General features: G+C 37.8%; 1 pseudogene; it reads left to right on the top strand.

Moving 5' to 3' along the window:
* The first annotated feature begins 11,261 nt into the window (after positions 1–11,261).
* LOC132636076 (type I inositol polyphosphate 5-phosphatase 12-like) lies at positions 11,262–20,106 on the top strand (annotated as a pseudogene).
* Positions 20,107–20,283: the final 177 nt, after the last annotated feature.

Below are 20,283 nucleotides of genomic sequence, written 5' to 3'. Positions count from 1 at the left end.
CCCGGAAAGGCAAATGTTGTGGCTGATGCTCTTAGTCGTAGATCCATGGGAAGTTTGTGTGATATACGACCAGAGAAAAGAGAAATGGTTCGTGAGCTCCAGCAGTTAGCTAGCCTAGGAGTTCGAGTAGTGGACTCAGGTAGCAGGGGAACTACCATTCAGAATTCAGCAGTCTTGTCGCTAGTAATGGAAGTGAAAGAGCGACAAAACGAAAATCCCATGCTAATGCATTACAGAGATACACTCCCTCAGAAGGAGAAGTCATCATTTGAGATTGCAGGAGACGGAGTTCTCCGATGCCGAGGCAGAGTATGTGTTCCTGATGTGGCAGGATTACGCCACCAAATATTGAGAGAAGCCCATTGCTCCAATTATTCTGTCCACCCCGGAGCAACGAAAATGTATCATGATCTCAAGTCTATATATTGGTAGAACGGGATGAAGAAAGATACAGTGGAATTTGTAGCTCAATGTCCCAACTGCCAACAAGTAAAAATCGAGCACCAAAAGCCAAGCGGATTGTTGCAAGCTATAGAAATTCCAACTTGGAAGTGGGAAGTAATTAACATGGACTTCATTATAGGCTTACCCCGTTCTCGACGTAAGTATGACTCTATATGGGTGATTGTGGATAGACTCACGAAGTCGGCTCATTTCTTACCAGTCAGAACTACATATGTGGCGGAAGATTATGCAAAGCTTTATGTTAAAGAGATATTGCGACTCCATGGTGTTCCAGTATCTGTTATCTCAGATAGAGGAACTCAGTTTACAGCTAATTTTTTGAATTCCTTCCAAGAGGGTTTGGGGACTCATGTGAGCCTTAGCACGGCATTTCATCCACAGACTGATGGACAAGTTGAACGTACTATTCAGACTCTTGAGGATATGTTACGGGCATGTATGATAGATTTTGGAGGAAATTGGGATGATCACTTACCACTCATTGATTTTTCTTATAACAATAGTTATCATTCTAGCATCCAAATGGCACCGTATGAGGCTTTATATGGGCGAAAGTGTAGATTCCCAATTGGGTGGTTCGATCTAGGAGAGACTAAATTGATAGGGCCAGACTTGGTCCAGCAAGCCATAGATAAAGTTAAGCTCATACAAGATCGGTTATTAGCAGCCCAAAGTCGTCAAAAGTTGTATGCGGATAATCGTCGAACGGACTTAGAGTTCCAAGTGAAAGATTGGGTATTCTTAAAAGTATCACCAATGAAGGGTGTAATGAGATTTGGCAAAAAGGGGAAGCTTAGTCCCCAGTACATTGGGCCTTATGAGATTGTGCGCAAGGTAGGCAAAGTGGCTTACGAATTAGATCTACCTCCTGAGTTGGAGTCAGTTCACCCAGTTTTCCATGTTTCGATGCTTCGTAAATGTGTCGAAGATCCTACTAGGATCGTGCCAGTAAATGATGTTCAAGTGAAAGAAAAGTTGACTTATGAAGAGGTACCCATTGCCATATTAGATAGGCAAGTACGGAGACTTAGAAACAACGAAGTGGCCTCAGTTAAGGTTTTATGGAGGAATAATAACCGAGAAGAAATGACATGGGAAGCGGAAGAAAGTATGAAATCCAAGTACCCGCACTTATTTCATCCCGCGGAAGAGATCCAAGATGAGGCATCAAGATCATAAGGTATGTATGTTTTCCTTTTTATGCATTTGGGTCGTGCGTGGCCAAACTCTATTGCTATTATGTTGTGGCCCTGTGAGGCATTGTTATTATGGGCTGTTGTGATAGGATGGTAGTTCCATGTTATAGGGGAAACTCTGGCGAAATTTTTATAGAATCCCCGAGAACCGAACATTCGAGGACAGTGAATAGACTAGAATACACCTCGAAAAATTTTCTGTTGATACACAGTGAATAGACTAACGAAGAGAACGAAGTATACGGTATTGCAATAAGTAAGGAATGACATTTGATGATCCTAGTTAAGATTTCAAAGACGTTCGAGGTAAGAGAAGGAAGCTTGCCAAGAGGAGGCAAGACATACGATATGTATCGGAAAGGATTTACGAGTAACAAGTTAATGATGATTTAATGATGCTTTGGAGAAAATTTATAACGTCTCTTAGATTTTTAATGAGGTGATAAACAAGTGTTAAGAAGGTTCCATAAGGATTGGAGATCAAATGAGTCGACGAGAACGAACTTCGGAAAACTGGGCATTATACGGCCAAACATACTGGCCGTATAAAACATACGGGCCGTATGTTCAACCATATAATCCGCCCAGATTAGCATCCCTCTCTGGACTAAATCTACGGCCAGACATACGATCAGTATAATTTATACGGACCGTATGTTGGTCCGTAGAAACTGGTCGGGACAGATTTATGTTATTAATAGGGGACCAAGTTTCATTTCCCTTTCACACCCCTTCTCTCTAGAACATCTCTCTACACTTCTCCCATAAGAATTCAAGAAATATTAGTGATCAACTACATCAAACCAAGTGAATGAAGTGTAAGAAACACATTAAAGTTCATCCAAGACACGAATCCAAGTGAAGGAGAAACTAGAGTTTTGCTCAAGTGAAGTGTTTGCACCCAAGGGTCATTCCTACACCATCTAAGGTAAGTTTTATGGTATTTCTATATTGTTTAAGATATTGAAAGTTGAAACTTAGATTGTAGAAGGAAATAGAAAATGGGTCATGAATGTGGGAATAATGTCACTTTTGAGTAATAGTTTGGATTGAGTCATGATTCTTGATATGTTATGATTATTATCATGTTATAAATGATATTGAGAACATGGGATGGACATTGTATATGAATGAACATAATCGTGTGTTATGACCATGAATATGAATGATTGGAAGTGAATGGAAAAGTAAGGATAATGTAAGTGAATAAAGGTTATTGTTATGATGTTGTGAATGTTATTATTGATGTTTGGGATTGATATATGATATGGAGGAAGTCGTATAAATAAAGGAGATGCTGTCCAATTTTCTCTAGCTTTAGTCATGTATGCTAAGCTATCGATTTTCTAATGATAGTATAACTCTAATGAAGGTAGAAACGTGAGCATTGAAGGAGAACGTGCAAGTAATAGTTGAACGAAAAGGTATGTAAGGCTAACCCTTCTTTCATAAGGCATGGTTCTTTGGCCAAATATCTAATCTTCTATAAGCCTATGATGTCCTCCAAATGATGTTATCTTCAAAAGCTACTAAGCTCATAATTCTCGATATGTTACGATTGTACTAAATTCCTCATAAGATGAGTAATCCTCTAGGGATAGATGTAATGAATGATGATAGTGATGACGCTAAAGATGCTTATGGGCTTTTATGTATATGTGCCTATGTATGGCTATTATGAAACCCCGAGCTTATATGGCCGGGTAGAATATATATATATATAGATATATAATGCGTGCGCACCTCTACAGTTGGGTACGGATAACCCTGAGCCTTGGTAGGGCTAGGTATGTGTAACCCTGAGCCTTGGTAGGGCCAGGTATGTATGATCACCGAGCCTAGCCATGGTCGGGTACGCGAAACACCGAACCTTCGTGGTCAGGTATGCTATGTAAATGATATGTTTATGAATATGGGTATGAATATGTATATGAATATGTATGTGAATATGACTATGGATACGATATGTAAATGAGTACGAATGTGAATACAGATACGGATATGGATGTATGTACACAATCACGCGTTAGAAATGAAACGTCCCTATGAGAAGCGAGTAAGTGCTTATGACGATGATACTACTATCTCCCATCCTATGCTATTTCTTACGTTGTCTATTATGCTTTCATAATGATGTTGATCATGCTTTACATACTCAGTACATTCTTCATACTGATGTCCTTTTGTTTGTGGACGCTGCGTTATGCCCACAGGTGGCTAGGGAGACAGGCTTGATCCATAGCTTTATCACTCAGGGACTACATAGCGGAGCTCCATTTCATTCGGAGCTAAAGCTTTTGGTACTTATTCTTTTGTGTACATATTTATGGGCATAGCGGGGTCCTGTCCCGTCTATATTATATGACATACTCTCCTTAGAGGCTCGTAGACATGTGTATATGGTTAGATGTATTTGGCCTTGTCGGCCTATATTTTGGATGTCATTTTGTTGGCCCCGTCGGCTTATGTACATTGATATGGGAATAGTTGCTAATAATGATATAAATGTATTGTTGTCCAATGGGATTAGTATGATTGATGGATAGAACGTATGATTTAGCTATGTGGCTCACCTAGATGTAAATGTAATAGTATGATAAGGGGTGCCCGGGTGGGTTAGCACCGGGTGCCCGTCGCGGCCCTCCGGTTGGGTCGTGACATTGAGTGTCTTTAAGGTTATTCTTTAAGTAATTTTTTTTCTTCCGAGTCTTTTAGCAACAACTCAATAAATTGAACTTTTTATTCAGCTTCGTTAAGTTTAAATTGCAAAACAAACTTCATGGTATCTCTATTGCTTTTTTAGGTCACGGTATCTCTATCAACCGGAAGCTTTTTAAACTGCACCACCACAATTTTATCAACGGGAACTTCATCTTCCCATTGAAAATATTTTCACCCACCATTTGGCTATAAAAATAACAAATAAAATTTCACTTTTTGAAACTAGAATATGTAGACCATGTATAAAGACTGTAAAAAGTTGCAAAAAAGCTTACTTCGGAGACTTTACATCGTCAAAAATGGTAGCCAGGATTTTCTGGGGTCCTTGATGTTTTGAGCTGGCAATATAGACCGCACAAACAAACGTCGGGTTCTTAGCAAACATTGACGTTCAAGAGTCTTGAGACATGAGTTATAGGGGGCCAAAGTATGGAAAAAGAGTAAAAATGGAGAAGTTGGAAAATGGAGGTTCGGCCCTATATTTAATGACACCTTTAGCGGCACTAAAAGACTTAACTGCACCGTTACGGTTAAGACTTTTAAAGCAATAATATTGCGTTAATAGTACTAAAGTAACTTTTTAATGGGATATCTTTGTTACTTTCCTCCTTTTTTGGGTCATTCGGGACTTACAGTGACACAGGAGTACTAGAAAAATAAGTTTCCTGTCCGTACAAATATTGCACCAAAGCTTCGCCTTCTCCTCAAAACCACCTCCCGCTCTCTCCTCTCTTCTTCCCATGCATGCATGTCTCCTATACCCACCTACCCTCCCCCCCAACCCCCAATTTCGCTCTCCTTTTCTTCTTCACACATTTCTGTAATATCCTCAGCTCTTTACCATTCTCTCTCCTCCTTCCCATTTTTCCTTTTTGGAAAATTTCATCTTTCCCCTTTGTTCTATCTCTTCCATTGCTTTTCTTCTATAATTGTTAAGAAGTTTCGAATCATTCCACCTCATTATGGACGATGAAAAAATTGACGAGGATGAAAAAGAGGCATTGGAAGGGCTTAGCGTGGAGCCAACACCAGGAAAAAAAGCTCATTCATACAGCCATCAGCTTAGGACCAATACAGGAACTCATCACAAGCGTTACCACCAGTTTCGTCATCATAGCTTTGATATTCCAACAAACATCATAAAAAACAATCACGGGTTAATTATGTATGAGGATTCTTCTTCTGATGATGAATCTTTTTATCCTTATTCTACTTATAGTACTGCTGGCAGTACTGCATGTGTATCAGGACAGGTGTTTGATGCAGGTATTAGTGTGGGGGAGGATGATATTAATGATCAAAAGCAGCATCCGTTGCAAGAGTTTGTTGGAGGTGGTGGTGGAGTTGGAATCTTTAAAGTCCCAACTCGTGCCTCTGTGCATCCTTCACGTCCATCTTGCCATCAACTCAGGCCTCACCCCTTTAGGGAAACTCAAGTGAGGAATTAATTAGAATTCTGTAGTTACACCAACAACTAGTACTGTTACTAGATGTGCCTAGCTCGATCTCAAATTAGTTGGACCGGTGATATAAATTCATAGGATTATATACTCCTATTTTCCCAATATAGCACACTTTCTTTTTAGTCTGTCCCAAAAAGAATGTGACCTTTTTATAATTGGAAACAACTTAAATTTAAAATTCACTTTTACCCTTAGTGAGATGATTTATAGTCTCACAAATGTCTAATGTTTGTTTTAGATCACAAATTTAAAAGTCATAATTCTTTCTTAAACTTTATGTCTAGTTAAATGGTGTCACATAAAGTGGAATGGAGGGAGTATAAGCTAGGGTTTGTGTGAGTCAGGACCTAAGATCAGGCCAAAGGGTGTAGAATATGGACAAAGGGTGAATATTCATATATTACTCCTTGTTCGTCGCAAGGGATGGAGGAGGGTACCTAGATTAGTCAAAAGATGTTTATAAGTTCAAGAACTTAAGGTGTCTTGAACTTATACTAGGCGCTTCGATGCTAAAGTAGTCTTAAGAATTGCATCTTCTCAAGTTCTTTCTTTTCTTTTGGTTTATCAGTTTGTTTGATATTTAGAACTAAATCGAACATAATTATAAATTTTAATGCTAACTTAAATATTCAAAAACTATAAGCTGAAATGATGCTAGTTGTAATTGTTTATATTTTAAAACAAAGGAGGTAATGTAGGAAAGAATAGGAAGAGAATATTTTTCTTAGAGAATGCTCAAGTTATATTAGGCTACTTAAGGCCACTTGAGATGATTACAATCATCAATTACATCTCTATTTACACTACTTAAAAAACCAATTCAAAAGTCTTGCACAAATAACTAGATACATGTATCACAATTCACTAGATACATGTATCACAAACTTTTAAAAGATTTCTTGAAAAACTAAGAGATAATATTGAAAGACTAAATGATATTCATGAAACAATAAAGAACTCTAGAAAACATAAAATTCAAGGATAGTATCCTTGTGAATGCATTAATTCCAACACTCCCCCTTAATGCATTTGCTTGACAACTCCAATGCGTTCTCGAAGATAGCAAAACTTTTCTCTAGGAAGTGCTTTGGTGAAGATGTCAGCAATTTGTTCTCCTGTCTGGCAATAATGCAACTGAATTTCACCTTTCTCTTGTGCTTCTCGGATAAAATGGTACTTGATGGAAATATGCTTCGATCTTTCATGGTTGACCGGATTCTTGGCAATGGCAATCGCTGATTTGTTATCGCAATACAAAACAGTCCCTTCTTTTTGTTTTTAACCAATATCTTCAAGAATTCTCCTAAGCCAAATAGCTTGAGAAGTAGCCTTAGCTGCTGAGACATATTTTGCTTCGGGAGTGGATTGAGCAACAACACTTTGCTTTTTTGACAACCAAGAACAAATGCTTGAACCAAATAAGAAAGCATAACCAAAAGTACTCTTTATGTCATCTATACTTCCAGCCCAGTCACTATCAGAATAGCCAATTAAGTCCAAATCTCCATCAAATTTGTACATTATCCCATAATCCATTGTTCCTTGCAAGTAGCGTAGAACACGCTTTGTAGCTCCAAAATGCACTTGGCTTGGTTCTTGCATGAATCTGGATAATAAACTGGCAGCAAACATAATGTCAGGTCTTGTTGAAGTAAGATATAGCAGGCTTCCAATCAAGCTCCTGTAAAGTGAGCTACTAGCTTTCTTTGCTCCATCATCTTTTCTGAATTTCTCATTTGCTGCTAATGGTATGGCCACAGACCTGCAATCCATCATTTTAAATTTTTGAAGAATACTTTTAGTATACTTCTTTTGAGAAATAAAAATTCCTTCTTTCACTTGAGAAACTTCAATGCCCAAGAAATAATGTAGCAACCCAAGATCACTCATTTCATAGGTTTGCATCATATCTTGCTTGAATTTCTGCATCATCTTCAGATCATTTCCTGTAAAAATCAGATCATCCACATAGAGGCAAACAATGGCAATGCTGCCATGTTCTTGCTTCACATACAAAGTGGCTTCGCTTTTACTTCTCTGAAAATTATTTTTCAGAAAGTATGTATCAATTTCATTGTAACAGGCTCTTGGCGCTTGCTTCAGCCCATAAAGAGCCTTTTTTAGCCTGTACACCTTCTCTTCTCTCCCTTGAACAAAAAATCCTTGAGGTTGCTCAACATAAATTTCTTCATCATGCTTTCCATTTAGAAATGCAGACTTAACATCAAGTTGAAAAATCTTCCATTTCTTTTGTGCAGCAACAGCAATCAAGGTTCTAATTGCCTCAAGACGTGCAACTGGAGAGAAAGTTTCGTAGAAATCAATACCTGGCTTTTGAGTGAAACCTCTAGCAACCAACCTTGCTTTGTGCTTTTGAATTTCTCCTTCTTGATTGAGTTTGACTTTGTAAATCCATTTTAGACTTACAACTTCTCTTTCTTTAGGTACATCCACAACCTCCCAAGTATTATTTTTCTCAATCATCCGAATTTCTTCTACCATGGCTGTCTTCTAAACATCATGCTTTATTGCCTCCTCATAATTTTCTAGCTCAATACAGGCAAAGGTGCATCTTTGATAGATGTCACTCAACATTCTTGTTCCTCTTGGAGGTGGTTCTTCATCTTCTGGATCTGAGATTTCTCCCCCTTGAGGGACATCTTCCTCTTCCTCTTCCTCATCCTCTTCTTGACTTGGCACATTTAAAGAAATGATAGAAGTATTCTCCACCTTTTTATCTTTCCAATTCCATGCTATTTTTTCATAAAAAATGACATCTCTACTAACAACAAGTTTGTTAGTTTTGACGTCGAGAAGCCTATAGCCTTTTGTCACATCACTATAACCAAGAAATATACATTTTTGACTCTTTTCTTCCAATTTTGTTCTTTTTTCAGCAGGTATATGAGCATAACAAATACACCCGAAAATTTTAAAATGACTTACAGAAGGTTTCATTCCACTCCAAGCTTCAACTGGTGTCTTATCCTTCAATTCCTTTGTCGGGCACCTATTGAGAATGTACACTGCTGTATGTACTGCTTCTGCCCAAAAATATTTTGGCAGCCCTTTCTCATTCATCATCATTCTGGCCATTTCAACAATGGTTCTGTTTCTCCTTTCAGATACACCATTTTGTTAAGGAGTGTACCCTGCTGTAAGTTGCTTCTCAATGCCTTCATTTTTGCAATATTCTTCAAATTCTCGACTTGTATATTCACCTCCTCTGTCACTACGAATGGTTTTGATGCTGCAACCTTTTTGCTTCTCAACAAAGGCTTAAATCTCTTGAATGTAGCAAATGTTTCTGACTTTTCTTTCAAGAAATAAACCCAAGTCATTCTTGAAAAATCATCAATAAAAATTAGAAAGTACCTTTGGCTTCCCCGAGATGGAGTCTTCATTGGTCCACAAATGTCTGTATGGATTAGTTCCAAAAGTACACTTGGTCTCCAAGACTTCCCTTTTGGAAAAGACTTTCTATGTTGCTTTCTCATAATACAACTTTCACATAGATCCACCTCAGTATGTATCTCAGGAAGGCCTTGCACTATGTCTTTTTGCTTCAGAAGCTTCAAACCATGAAAATTCAAGTGACAAAACCTTTTGTACCAAAGCCATGAATCATCTACAACTTCATTTTTGAATGCATTGTAATGAAGTTGTAAAGGAAAGTTTCTTTTTATCATCTTTACTTCAACAATGACTTGATTTGGCTCAATTTTATCATAAATTCTACAACAATTATCTCTAAACACAAGAGAATAACCATTTTTCATGAGCTGACCAACACTAAGCAAATTTTCTTCCAAGTCAGGAACATAAAGGACATCATGAATTTGCTTACCGCTCCCTTTTCTGTTGATCGAAATGGTACCTCTACCTTTTGCATCAACTAAGGCTCCATTCCCCATTCTCACTTTAGAAGTGATGCTGCGATTAATTGAGAGGAAAGCCTTTTCATCTCCAGTCATATGATTGGTACAACCGCTATCAACATACCATTCATTGCTTTTTGCTGAAGCATCAAATTGAGAAGCGTAGAAAAGGTTTTCTTCCTTTTCTTCCTCTTTTTCTTCACAGAAATTTACTTGCTCCTGTTTCTTGTGCCTGCAGTCCTTCTCAATATGGCCAAACTTTTTACAAATGTTACATTGGGGCTTGCCTTTGTGCCAACATTTTTCTGCATTATGATTAGTCTTTTTGCAAATTTTACAAAAAAGACTAGTACTTTTCTCACCTTTTGCTTCAACCTTCTTAGTAGAGCCATCACGATCCTGCTTCTTTTTTGGATTGTACTTCTTTTTTTGTTGATTCTTTGAGAAATTTTGAGAATTCTCGTTAGTTCTGGACTGGAAAGCCGTCTCTTTGGGTTGATTCTCACGAAAAAATCTTCGCTTCTCGTGTGCACGGAACGATCCAACTAGCTCTTTGATGGAAAGCTTAGAAAGATCTTTCGTCTCCTCAGTGTTAGCAACAATATACTCATACTTTTCTGTGACACTAATTAGAATCTTTTCTACAACTTGTTGGTCAGAAATTTCATCATCATGATTTCTCATTTCATTAACAATATTCATGACTCTTGTGCAATATTCATCGATTTTTTCAGATTCTATCATCTTCAAATTTTGAAACTCTCTTCTAAAAGTTTGAAGATTGATAGTGCGTACCTTTTCGTCACCATACACCTCAGCTTCCAGAGACTCCCAAGCTTGCTTTGCAGTCTCACAAGTAGCAAGTTTTGCAAAAAAAATGCTCTTGGGACTCCCATTTGAATTTTGCTCAAAGCCTTTGCATCTTGACGACGCTTAGCCTCAAGATTTTTCATCTCTGCTACTGAAAGTTCACCATCATCTTCTGGCTCTTCATAGCCATTTGCAACAATAGTCCACAAACCTTCAGCTTTCAGATAAGTTCTCATTCTTATCTTCCAGTATTCAAAGTCATTTCCATCAAAAAATGGAGTAAGAACAACTGAAGAATCAACACCATCATTTGTTTTAGATGTCATAATTTTTTCTTCTTAACCTAACCCCAGATTAAGAACGAAAACTGCTCTTGATACCAATTTGTAGGAAAGAATAGGAAGAGAATATTTTTCTTAGAGAATGCTCAAGTTGTATTAGGCTACTTAAGACCACTTGAGATAATTACAATCATCAATTACATCTCTATTTATACTACTCAAAAAATCAATTCAAAAGTCTTGCACAAATAACTAAATACATGTATCACAATTCACTAGATACATGTATCATAAATTTTTAAAATATTTTTTAAAAAATTAAGAGATAATATTAAAAGACTAAATGATATTTTTGAAACAATAAAAAACTTCTCCAAAAACATAAAAGTGAAGGATAACATAAAAGTATAGTGAATACATTAATTTCAACAGGTAATACATTTAAAGTTTTATGATCGATCTTTTACTTGTTTCTGGGGAAGTGTCATAGGATATGGGAGAGAAGGGTAGTGATGTACTCTAGAATTCATTTGTTTCTCAACATCTACTATTAAGCAAAATTTTCACAACTTTGATGTCATTGATAGCAGAATGAATCAGAAACAGAAAGGGGGCGTGTGTTTATTGTTTAACATTCTTTGTTTTATGTTCGTGTGTTAAAAATGTTTTCTTTGTTTTCCCAATTATACAGGTTGGAAAATTTTTGAGGACCATTGCATGTACAGAGACACAATTATGGGCTGGACTAGAATGTGGGATAAAGAGTATGGAATTTTTCAGATCAGTATAAGCCAGGAATGGGAATTGGGGAAAGGGCAAGGAGAGGAGATGAGGATGCTGCACCCTTTCAGGAGTCGACAAATACATCACCAACATTATGCTTGATGGTTGATAGTGGGCGTAGATTGATTTGGAGTGGACACAAAGATGGCAAATTAGGTCCTGGAAGATGGACCAATCAGATTCCGATGAATCTCCTTTCAAGGAAGGCCTCTCCTGGCAGGCTCATCGTGGTTCTGTTCTTTCCATGGTCATGTCTTCTTATGGTAACATGTCAACCTATCCTTGGTAGCGTTTGTAATTTGATCATTTGTGAAAAGGTTCAATGTTTATGATTAATCAGCCTATTGAAATTCTTGTTTGTGCACCTTTGAACTGAAAATATGTAAGCTCCTCTTCGTTTTGTTAGCTACCATTGGGATATATCATTTGGAGTTTCTATTTAGCAACTCTTAGAAACTAGGCACAGGAGAGGAAAAAAGAGCTTATTCACTTGTAAGTGTAGGGATCTTTTATTTCTTGTTGATTATGATGAGGATTTTGGATCCTAACTATTTGATGATGAGCTCGTGATGGTGCAAATGGTGGAAAGTTTCACTTAGCCATTTAAATAACTTTGAAAGAAAAATAGAAGAAGAGATGCCAGGGCAAGTGTGTTTCTCGATGTGTCTGAGACTACCAACCAGCCAGTTATCTGGACCAATAATTGACCTTCAATTGTCCCTTTTTTCTGATTGCACACAAAATCTCTTTGTCATTCTGCCTAGCTGTTAGTTTTTCTTGCATGAAGTCTTGCAATAATGATCAAAAACACTCGTGGAATGCTTATTTTGAAGTTCAATTTTCCAGGTTATAACCTGAGCTTATATTTAGTGCTGTACATCAGTGATTCATACATGTTATTTTGTCTTAATGGTAGTTGAGAACCTCAGTTTTTAGCTTATGTCATCACGTTAATGGTGAAATGTATGGCTTCTAATTTTCCGATGGACAAGTATCGTGACAATTTACTTGAATATCCAGGTGATATATGGTCAGGGTCCGAGGGTGGTAACATCAGGGTTTGGCCATGGGAATCTATTGAAAAGTCTCTCTCTCTATCACCAGAAGAAAGACACATGGCTGCTTTAATTGTGGAACGGTCATTAGTTGACCTTAAAAGCCAGGTTACAGTTAATGGTGTCTGCAACATCTCATCTACTGATGTGAAGTGTTTGTTATCTGATCATGTAAGAGCAAAAGTGTGGGCAGCTGGATCAGCATCCTTTTCGTTATGGTAGGTTCCTCTTTATTGCTTCCATCTGACGATTATGTGTGCATACTAAATTGTCACCCCTAATTACCCTGATAGTTGGGAAACTGCAGGAACGCACGGACAAGCGAACTCCTTAAAGTTTACAATGCAGAAGGTCAAATTGAAAACCGAGCTGACATGCCGTCACTGCAGGACCAAGCAACAGAGGATGAGATGAATGCCAATGTTGTATCCAAATCTAAAAAGGAAAAGTCACAAGGAAGTAGTTTTTTGCAGCGGTCACGTAATGCTATAATGGGAGCTGCAGAAGCTGTCCGTCGGGTTGCTTCAAAGGGTGCAGGAGCATTTGCTGAAGATAGTAAAAAAACAGAAGCCCTTGTGCTTGCAGCTGATGGAATGATTTGGAGTGGGTGTTCAAATGGTTTTCTTGTGCATTGGGATGGAAACGGCAACCGTTTGCAAGATTTCCATCACCATCCTTGTGCTGTTCTAAGAATATGCGCTCATGGTTCTTGGATATGGGTTGGCTACATAAGTGGCATGGTACAGATGCTGGATCTTGAAGGAAACTTGCTAGTAGGTTGGGTTGCTCACGATGGGCCTGTAGTAAAAATGGTAGTTGGGGATAACTATCTTTTTAGCTTGGCTGCTCACGGTGGTATACGTGGATGGAGTCTTGCCTCTCCAGGACCTATTGATAATGTAATACGGCCAGAGTTAGCTGAGAAAGAACATTTGTACACCAGAAAAGAAGATTTCAGGATTTTAGTTGGCAACTGGAATGTCGGTCAGGGAAGAGTTTCACAGGAAGCACTTGCTGCTTGGCTTGGTTCCACAATTTCAGATGTTGGAATAGTAGTGGTTGGGTTGCAAGAAGTAGAAATGGGAGCTGGTTTTCTTGCAATGTCTGCTGCAAAAGAAAGTGTAAGCTATTTCACCTTCTACATGTCATAGGCAGTCCAGCTGTATAAGAGATTTTCAAACGAGATGCAACCAGTAGTTGTTTCGTTTCTATTTATGTGTCTTAGTTTGACTAGGCACAGAGTTAAAGAAAATTAGGGAGACTTTGTTGTCTTAAACAAAAGGTGTGTATAATTTAGTAATACACATAAATTGAAATAGAGGTATTGAAAACTTGATCAGTTTGTTACTTAGAATAAAAGAAGTCAAGAATCCCAGTAGCTGAAAGAGTTAACAGGCCTTGTCATAAGAGAATGATAACATGTTGCAATCTTCAAGTAGTTCTGCCCTATCCGTCTCCTTGACACTGTGTCTCTAATAGTTCAGTTAATCCCTGAAACATGGTCAAGAGATTGGAGGGTGTTGAATATTTGCTTTAGAACTGCAAATCTTTTTACTGCAGTGCTTTATTAAGTTTTACCGAGTCAACTAGTTAGACCTAGTATTTAGGAGTTGATTTCTATTTGAATTTTGAATAAATAGTATTTCCTAGTCTTTAGGAATTTGTTATTTTCTGCAGATTTTCTTTGCTTATCTTTAGGTTTTTAAGTTAGTATTTTCTATTACAAATTGTAGTCGTATACTGTACTAAAAATATATACCAACTTTCAACTTCAGTTCATAAGCTCTCTTCTTTCTTGTACTCTACTGCATTCAACTTTAATTCTTTAAGTTTGTTCATAAGCTCTCTTCTTTCTTGTACTCTACTGCATTCAACTCTAATTCTTAAAGTTTTCTTCCTCTTTTATTTTCCTATATTTTCTTTGTTTCAAAAACCAACAATTGGTATCTAGAGCCTTTTTTTCTTAAGGGACTTGTGAGTAAAGAAATGGATTCCGAAAATATTTTTTCACGAATGGCTCCTCCTGCTTTCGATGACGAAAATTACCAACTATGGGCTATTAGAATGGAAACTTACTTGGAGGCCCTTGATCTTTGGGAAGCCGTGGAAGTGGATTATGAAATTAATCCGCTGCCAAACAATCCCACCATGGCCCAAATCAAGAGCCACAAGGAAAAGGAAACCAGGAAGTCCAAGGCGAGAGCAACTTTATTTGCTGCTGTTTCAACAACTATTTTCACGAGAATTATGTCTCTCACATCACCAAAAGAAATTTGGGATTATTTGAAGAAATAACATGTGGGAGATGAGAGAATACGAAGGATACAAGTATTAAATTTGATAAGAGAGTTTGAGTTGCAGAGAATGAAAGAGTCCGAGACTGTCAAAGAGTACACTGACAGACTGCTTGGCATTGTTAACAAGGTAAGATTGCTAGGCACTAAATTTAAAGATTCAAGAATTGTTGAAAAAATTTTGGTAACAGTGCCCGAAAGATATGAAACATGTAGTTACCTTAGAAAACACACAAGATCTGTCCAAGATTACCTTGGCAGAGTTGTTAAATTCTTTCCAGGCACAGGAGCAAAGGAGGCTTGTGAGGCAAGATGGTATGGTTGAAGGAGCCTTAGCAACCAGCCACAAAACTCAAAGCAGGGGTAAAAATTGGAAAAATTACTCACCTTGCCAGCACTGCGGAAAAATGGGACATCCACCATTCAGATGCTGGAAGAGGCCAGACGCAAAGTGCAACAAGTGTAATGAACTTGGTCATCAAGCAGTGATTTGCAAAAACGAATCTCAGAATCATGATGCAGATGCACGTGTCGCCAATGAAGAAGAAGAAGACCATCTTTTTGTTGCAACGTGTATATCAAGTAAGGTTTCAACAAATTTTTGGTTGATTGATAACGGTTGCACTAACCATATGACTTATGACAAGAGTTTGTTCAAAGAGTTAAAACCCACTGAAATATCTAAAGTTAGGATCGGAAATGGTGACCAGATTCTTGTTGAAGGAAAAGGAACCGTTGTCATTGAAACAAGTTCAGGTAATAAGACAATTTCAGATGTTCTTTATGTACCTAATATTGATCAGAACTTGTTGAGTATTTGTCAGTTGGTAGAAAAAGGATTCAAAGTATCCTTTGAGGATAAGCATTGTTTCATCAATGATGTTGCTGGAAAATAAATTTTAAAAATTAAGAGGAGAGGTAAGAATTTCTCATTTGATCCAATGGAAGATGTTCCTGTAGAACAAGCAAAAGATCAAAGGCCGAAAAAATTGGAAGATGATACTCCAATTGAAAAAGCAGAAGCAAAAAGTGAACCTAGCCATAAAAAAGCTTGCAATGTTCCAAAAAGAATTAAAGCAATGGAGGAGTTGTCAATGTTTCAAGGAAATAAAATTGACAAGCTTAAAGTCAAGATGCAAATGAAGCAAGAAAACATGCCAGAAATTTTTAGCAGTCAAGCGTTGCAATCAAGTAGAGAAGTGAATTTAATTCACTACAAGTCCAAAGATGAATCTGCAGATTTATTCACAAGGTCACTTTCAGTTATCAAGTGTGAAGATTCCAAGATAGAAGACCAAAATTTTGCAGTTCCTAAAGCAAGGAGGAGTGTTGAATATTTGCTTTAGAGCTGCAAATCGTTTTACTATAGTAATTTATTAAGTTTTACCTAGTCAACTAGTTAGACCTAGTATTTAGGAGTTGATTTCTATTTGAATTTTGAATAAATAGTATTTCCTAGCCTTTAGGAATTTGTTTTTTTCAGCAGATTTTCTTTGCTTATCTTTAGGTTTTAAGTTAGTATTTTCTATTATAAATTGTAGTCTTATACTGCACTAAAAATATATCGAACTTTCAACTTCAGTTCATAAGCTCTCTTCAGTCTTGTACTCTACTGCATTCAACTCTAATTCTTAAAGTTTTCTTCCTCTTTTATTTTCCTGTATTTTCTTTGTTTCAAAAACCAACAGAGGGCAAACAAAAGCTAGCACTAAGATGCTCTACTATAGATGTATTCTTCCTGTATGGTTAGTGAGTAGGATTTCCAGATCCACAGAAGGAACTTGTGCATTTCACAGAACAATTACTGACTAAACAAAAGTTGTGCACTAAAGGGCTTTAATGCTCAATTTGAATTTAAAAGAAATGGTGTAGGTTTACTTTCTTTGCATCTCTTCTGATATTTCCAAGTCCGTTATTTGTATCTCCTTTTGCACTGGTAGGCTTGATATTAAGGAAGTGCATAATTTGGCACACATGTGGATAGTGTAACCTTATACTTCCCTAGTCTTGTGTCATTTGCAGAGCATTACCACTCATGTTAACTGTAGGTAGGACTGGAAGGAAGTGCGATGGGGCAATGGTGGCAGGACGCCATAGGTAAGGCATTGGATGAAGGACCAACTTTCGAACGTGTAGGATCACGGCAGCTAGCTGCATTGCTTATTACTATCTGGTAAGACCTTGTGGAGATTACTTTAGTTATCTGTTCTTCAGGTTACTTTAGTTATCTGTTCTCTTTGTAAGCCAAAGTCCCAAACTATACCTCCTATGAACTGCATTCTTCATAAAGATTCATATTTCTAGCTGAATTTGGGTGATATAGTTCTACCTCGAGCTCCAATCCCCACTTGTATTATTTTACTCATTTTCTTCATCGATAATATTTAACTCAGGGTGAGGAAATCTCTCAGAAATCATGTCGGAGACCTTGACGTTGGAGCAGTTGCATGTGGTTTAGGACGTGCAATTGGTAACAAGGTAACTTTCTTCCTGAGGTTTAACTTGTATTATTAATCAAATGTTGGTTTGTGTACGTTAGAATTCATACCACAGATGCTCAAGACATAGAGCTGCTTGTTCTACTGATATTGGTTCTTGCCTTTATAAAGGGAATGATGAAATGGCTGGCATAATTCTGTCATGTTATACATTTACAATGCAGGGTGGAGTTGGTCTGAGGTTAAGAGTATATGATCGAATAATGTGCTTTGTAAACTGTCACTTGGCTGCTCATTTGGAAGCAATCACCCGTCGCAATGCTGATTTTGACCATATATATAGAACAATGTCCTTCACTCGCTCTTCTAACCTTCTTAATAATGGTGCTGGTATGCTGCGATACCTGTTTTTCTATTGCACTGTTGTCTTCTCCATGTATTTACTATGGCTGCTTTACTCTTCTGGCTTGCCATCGATCCTCCTCCTTGCAGTTGGCATCTCATCTGCTGCTCAAATGCTTCATGGTACAAATGTATGCATGTGCAATTCCTATATTTGTTTGTCAGGTGATTTTAGATTTTAATACAGTTCAAGTGACACCTTTTCATCTACAACAGGCTGCAGCAATTAATCCTGATGAGGGAAAGCCTGATCTTGCTGAAGCTGACATGGTGGTTTTCTTTGGTGATTTCAATTATCGTCTTTTCGGGATATCTTATGATGAAGCAAGGGACTTTGTATCACAAAGAACCTTTGATTGGCTTCGTGAGAGATCAATTAAGAGCAGAAATGAAAGCTGGTAAAGTTTTCCAAGGAATGCGTGAAGCCATCATCAGATTTCCTCCAACTTACAAGTTTGAAAGGGGGAAACCAGGATTAGGAGGTGAGGCATATTTGTAGTGATATAGAATGTGACTGAACATCTTATTTTTCTTTCATTTTGCTTAGGATGACAAGGGTTTGTTTCAAGAACTAATATAAGATTGTCCTTTTTGAATAGTCCTACACAATGCATGGGCTAACCAAAGCATTTACTATACTTTCCGTTTTCCACTTTAGGATATGATTCTGGAGAGAAGAAACGAATTCCAGCTTGGTGTGATCGAGTACTGTATCGAGACAACCGGACAAGTCCTAATGTGGAGTGCAGTTTAGGGTGCCCTGTCGTTGCCTCTATTGTACAGTAAGTTTTATTGCGGGGAGTTCTTCATATTTACTTTTCTTGCTTCATCTTGGAACTTCTACATTATGTGATAGGTATGAGGGTTGCATGGAAGTAACAGAAAGTGATCACAAACCTGTAAGGTGCAAGTTTAATGTTGAACTTGCTCATATTGATAGATCAGTAAGGAGAGAAGTGTTTGGGAAGATTTTCCAGAACAATGATAGAGTCAGGTCTATACTGGAAGAACTACGTTATATCCCAGAGACAAATGTTAGCACGAGCGAAATTGTTCTTCAGAATCAAGACACGTTCAGCTTAAAAATTTCCAACAAAAGCAGAGAAGACAGAGTTGTCTTCCAAATCACCTGTAGTGGTCAGTCTACCACCAAAGAGGATGGCAAAGCAACAGAATATCGTCCCAGAGGTTCCTTCAGTTTTCCCAGGTGGCTTGAGGTGATTCTTCATTTCCTAAATGCTTTTAATTTGGTTTTATACTTTTTCATCCTACAGGAATGAGAGGAAACAAGTCCTTTTTCTAGTGGAACAGTATTACCTCTTCGCGAGTCCCGCATAATATTTTAGGAAGTTCAGAGGTTACTAAAAGAGCCTAAAATGGCAAATTTAGATGATAGGCTGTCCCTTCATTCTGATATGCACATTGTAAGAAAGAAAAGATGGAATAAGCATTAGTTAAGACTCCTTTTTCTTTCAGTTGATGCCCTATCTAGTGCTTTGTCAGTTTCTTAGCTTCAACATGTACTTTTTTTGAAACTGAAAATGGGCCTTTATTGCAAGCAATGCAATTTACTGATTCTCCGATTCAGGTCACACCTGCGGCTGGCATCATTAAACCCGATCAAGCTGCTGAGATCTTAGTTCGTCACGAGGATAGCCCGTCATTAGAAGATTCTGTTGATGGTATTCCGCAATCAGTGGATACAAGAGACAGGGAGGTGACTTTGATGATCAGTATTAAAGCCAGTCAGTCAACTGAGGCAAAAACACATCAAGTTCATGTGCGCCACAGCTTCTCACCTGATGGACTTCGCGTGAATTCAAAAAACAGTGGTAGAAGTAATCAAGGAAGCTCCCATCATAGGTCCACACTCAAACATACCGGGAGTACCTCGAATAAGATGAAGGACCATCAAAACATTCGGGTTCCTTGATAGCTACATGAAAACATTGGAATCTACAAATACAATGGCATCACCGCTGGGGGTTTGGGGCGGGAGGGGGGAGGGGGTGGTTCCAACCAGTTGGATTTTCTTTGCTGTCGATACTTACATAGGATCTTGATGTAAATACTCGTATACAAATAGTACTAAAGCTTGATTTCCGGCTCAGACAATATTGGCAAAAAGTGTGAGATTTTCTCATCCATTTTTGTTAGAATCAGGTCCTAAATAGTAATCCTGTTTACGTTACCACTCTTAGATTGAAGATTTATGATCAATTTTGCATAGTGATCACTGGAAATCTGTTTGTGCCTCACCAAGAGAAGAATTTGTTTTGCTATTTGAGCAGAAACGACTTGAGAAAAGTTTAAACTGTTACCATTTCTGTATTGTAAATTTTCTATTTGCTTAAGCTTTTCCCAGTCATTAAGATGTTCTTCTGATGCCTTGTTTTCTCTGCAATCAACACTTTGTATCCAAAAGTAAGGATATTGTGGATCAGGAAGAAGGAATCTATGGAACTAGCTCGCTATTAGAGTTTTTCCCCAAGCGGAC

Source organism: Lycium barbarum, chromosome 4, assembly GCF_019175385.1.
Source record: "Lycium barbarum isolate Lr01 chromosome 4, ASM1917538v2, whole genome shotgun sequence".
Lineage (NCBI taxonomy): Eukaryota > Viridiplantae > Streptophyta > Magnoliopsida > Solanales > Solanaceae > Lycium > Lycium barbarum.
Note: the sequence above shows the minus strand (reverse complement) of the source record. Positions and strands in the feature narration are given on the sequence as shown.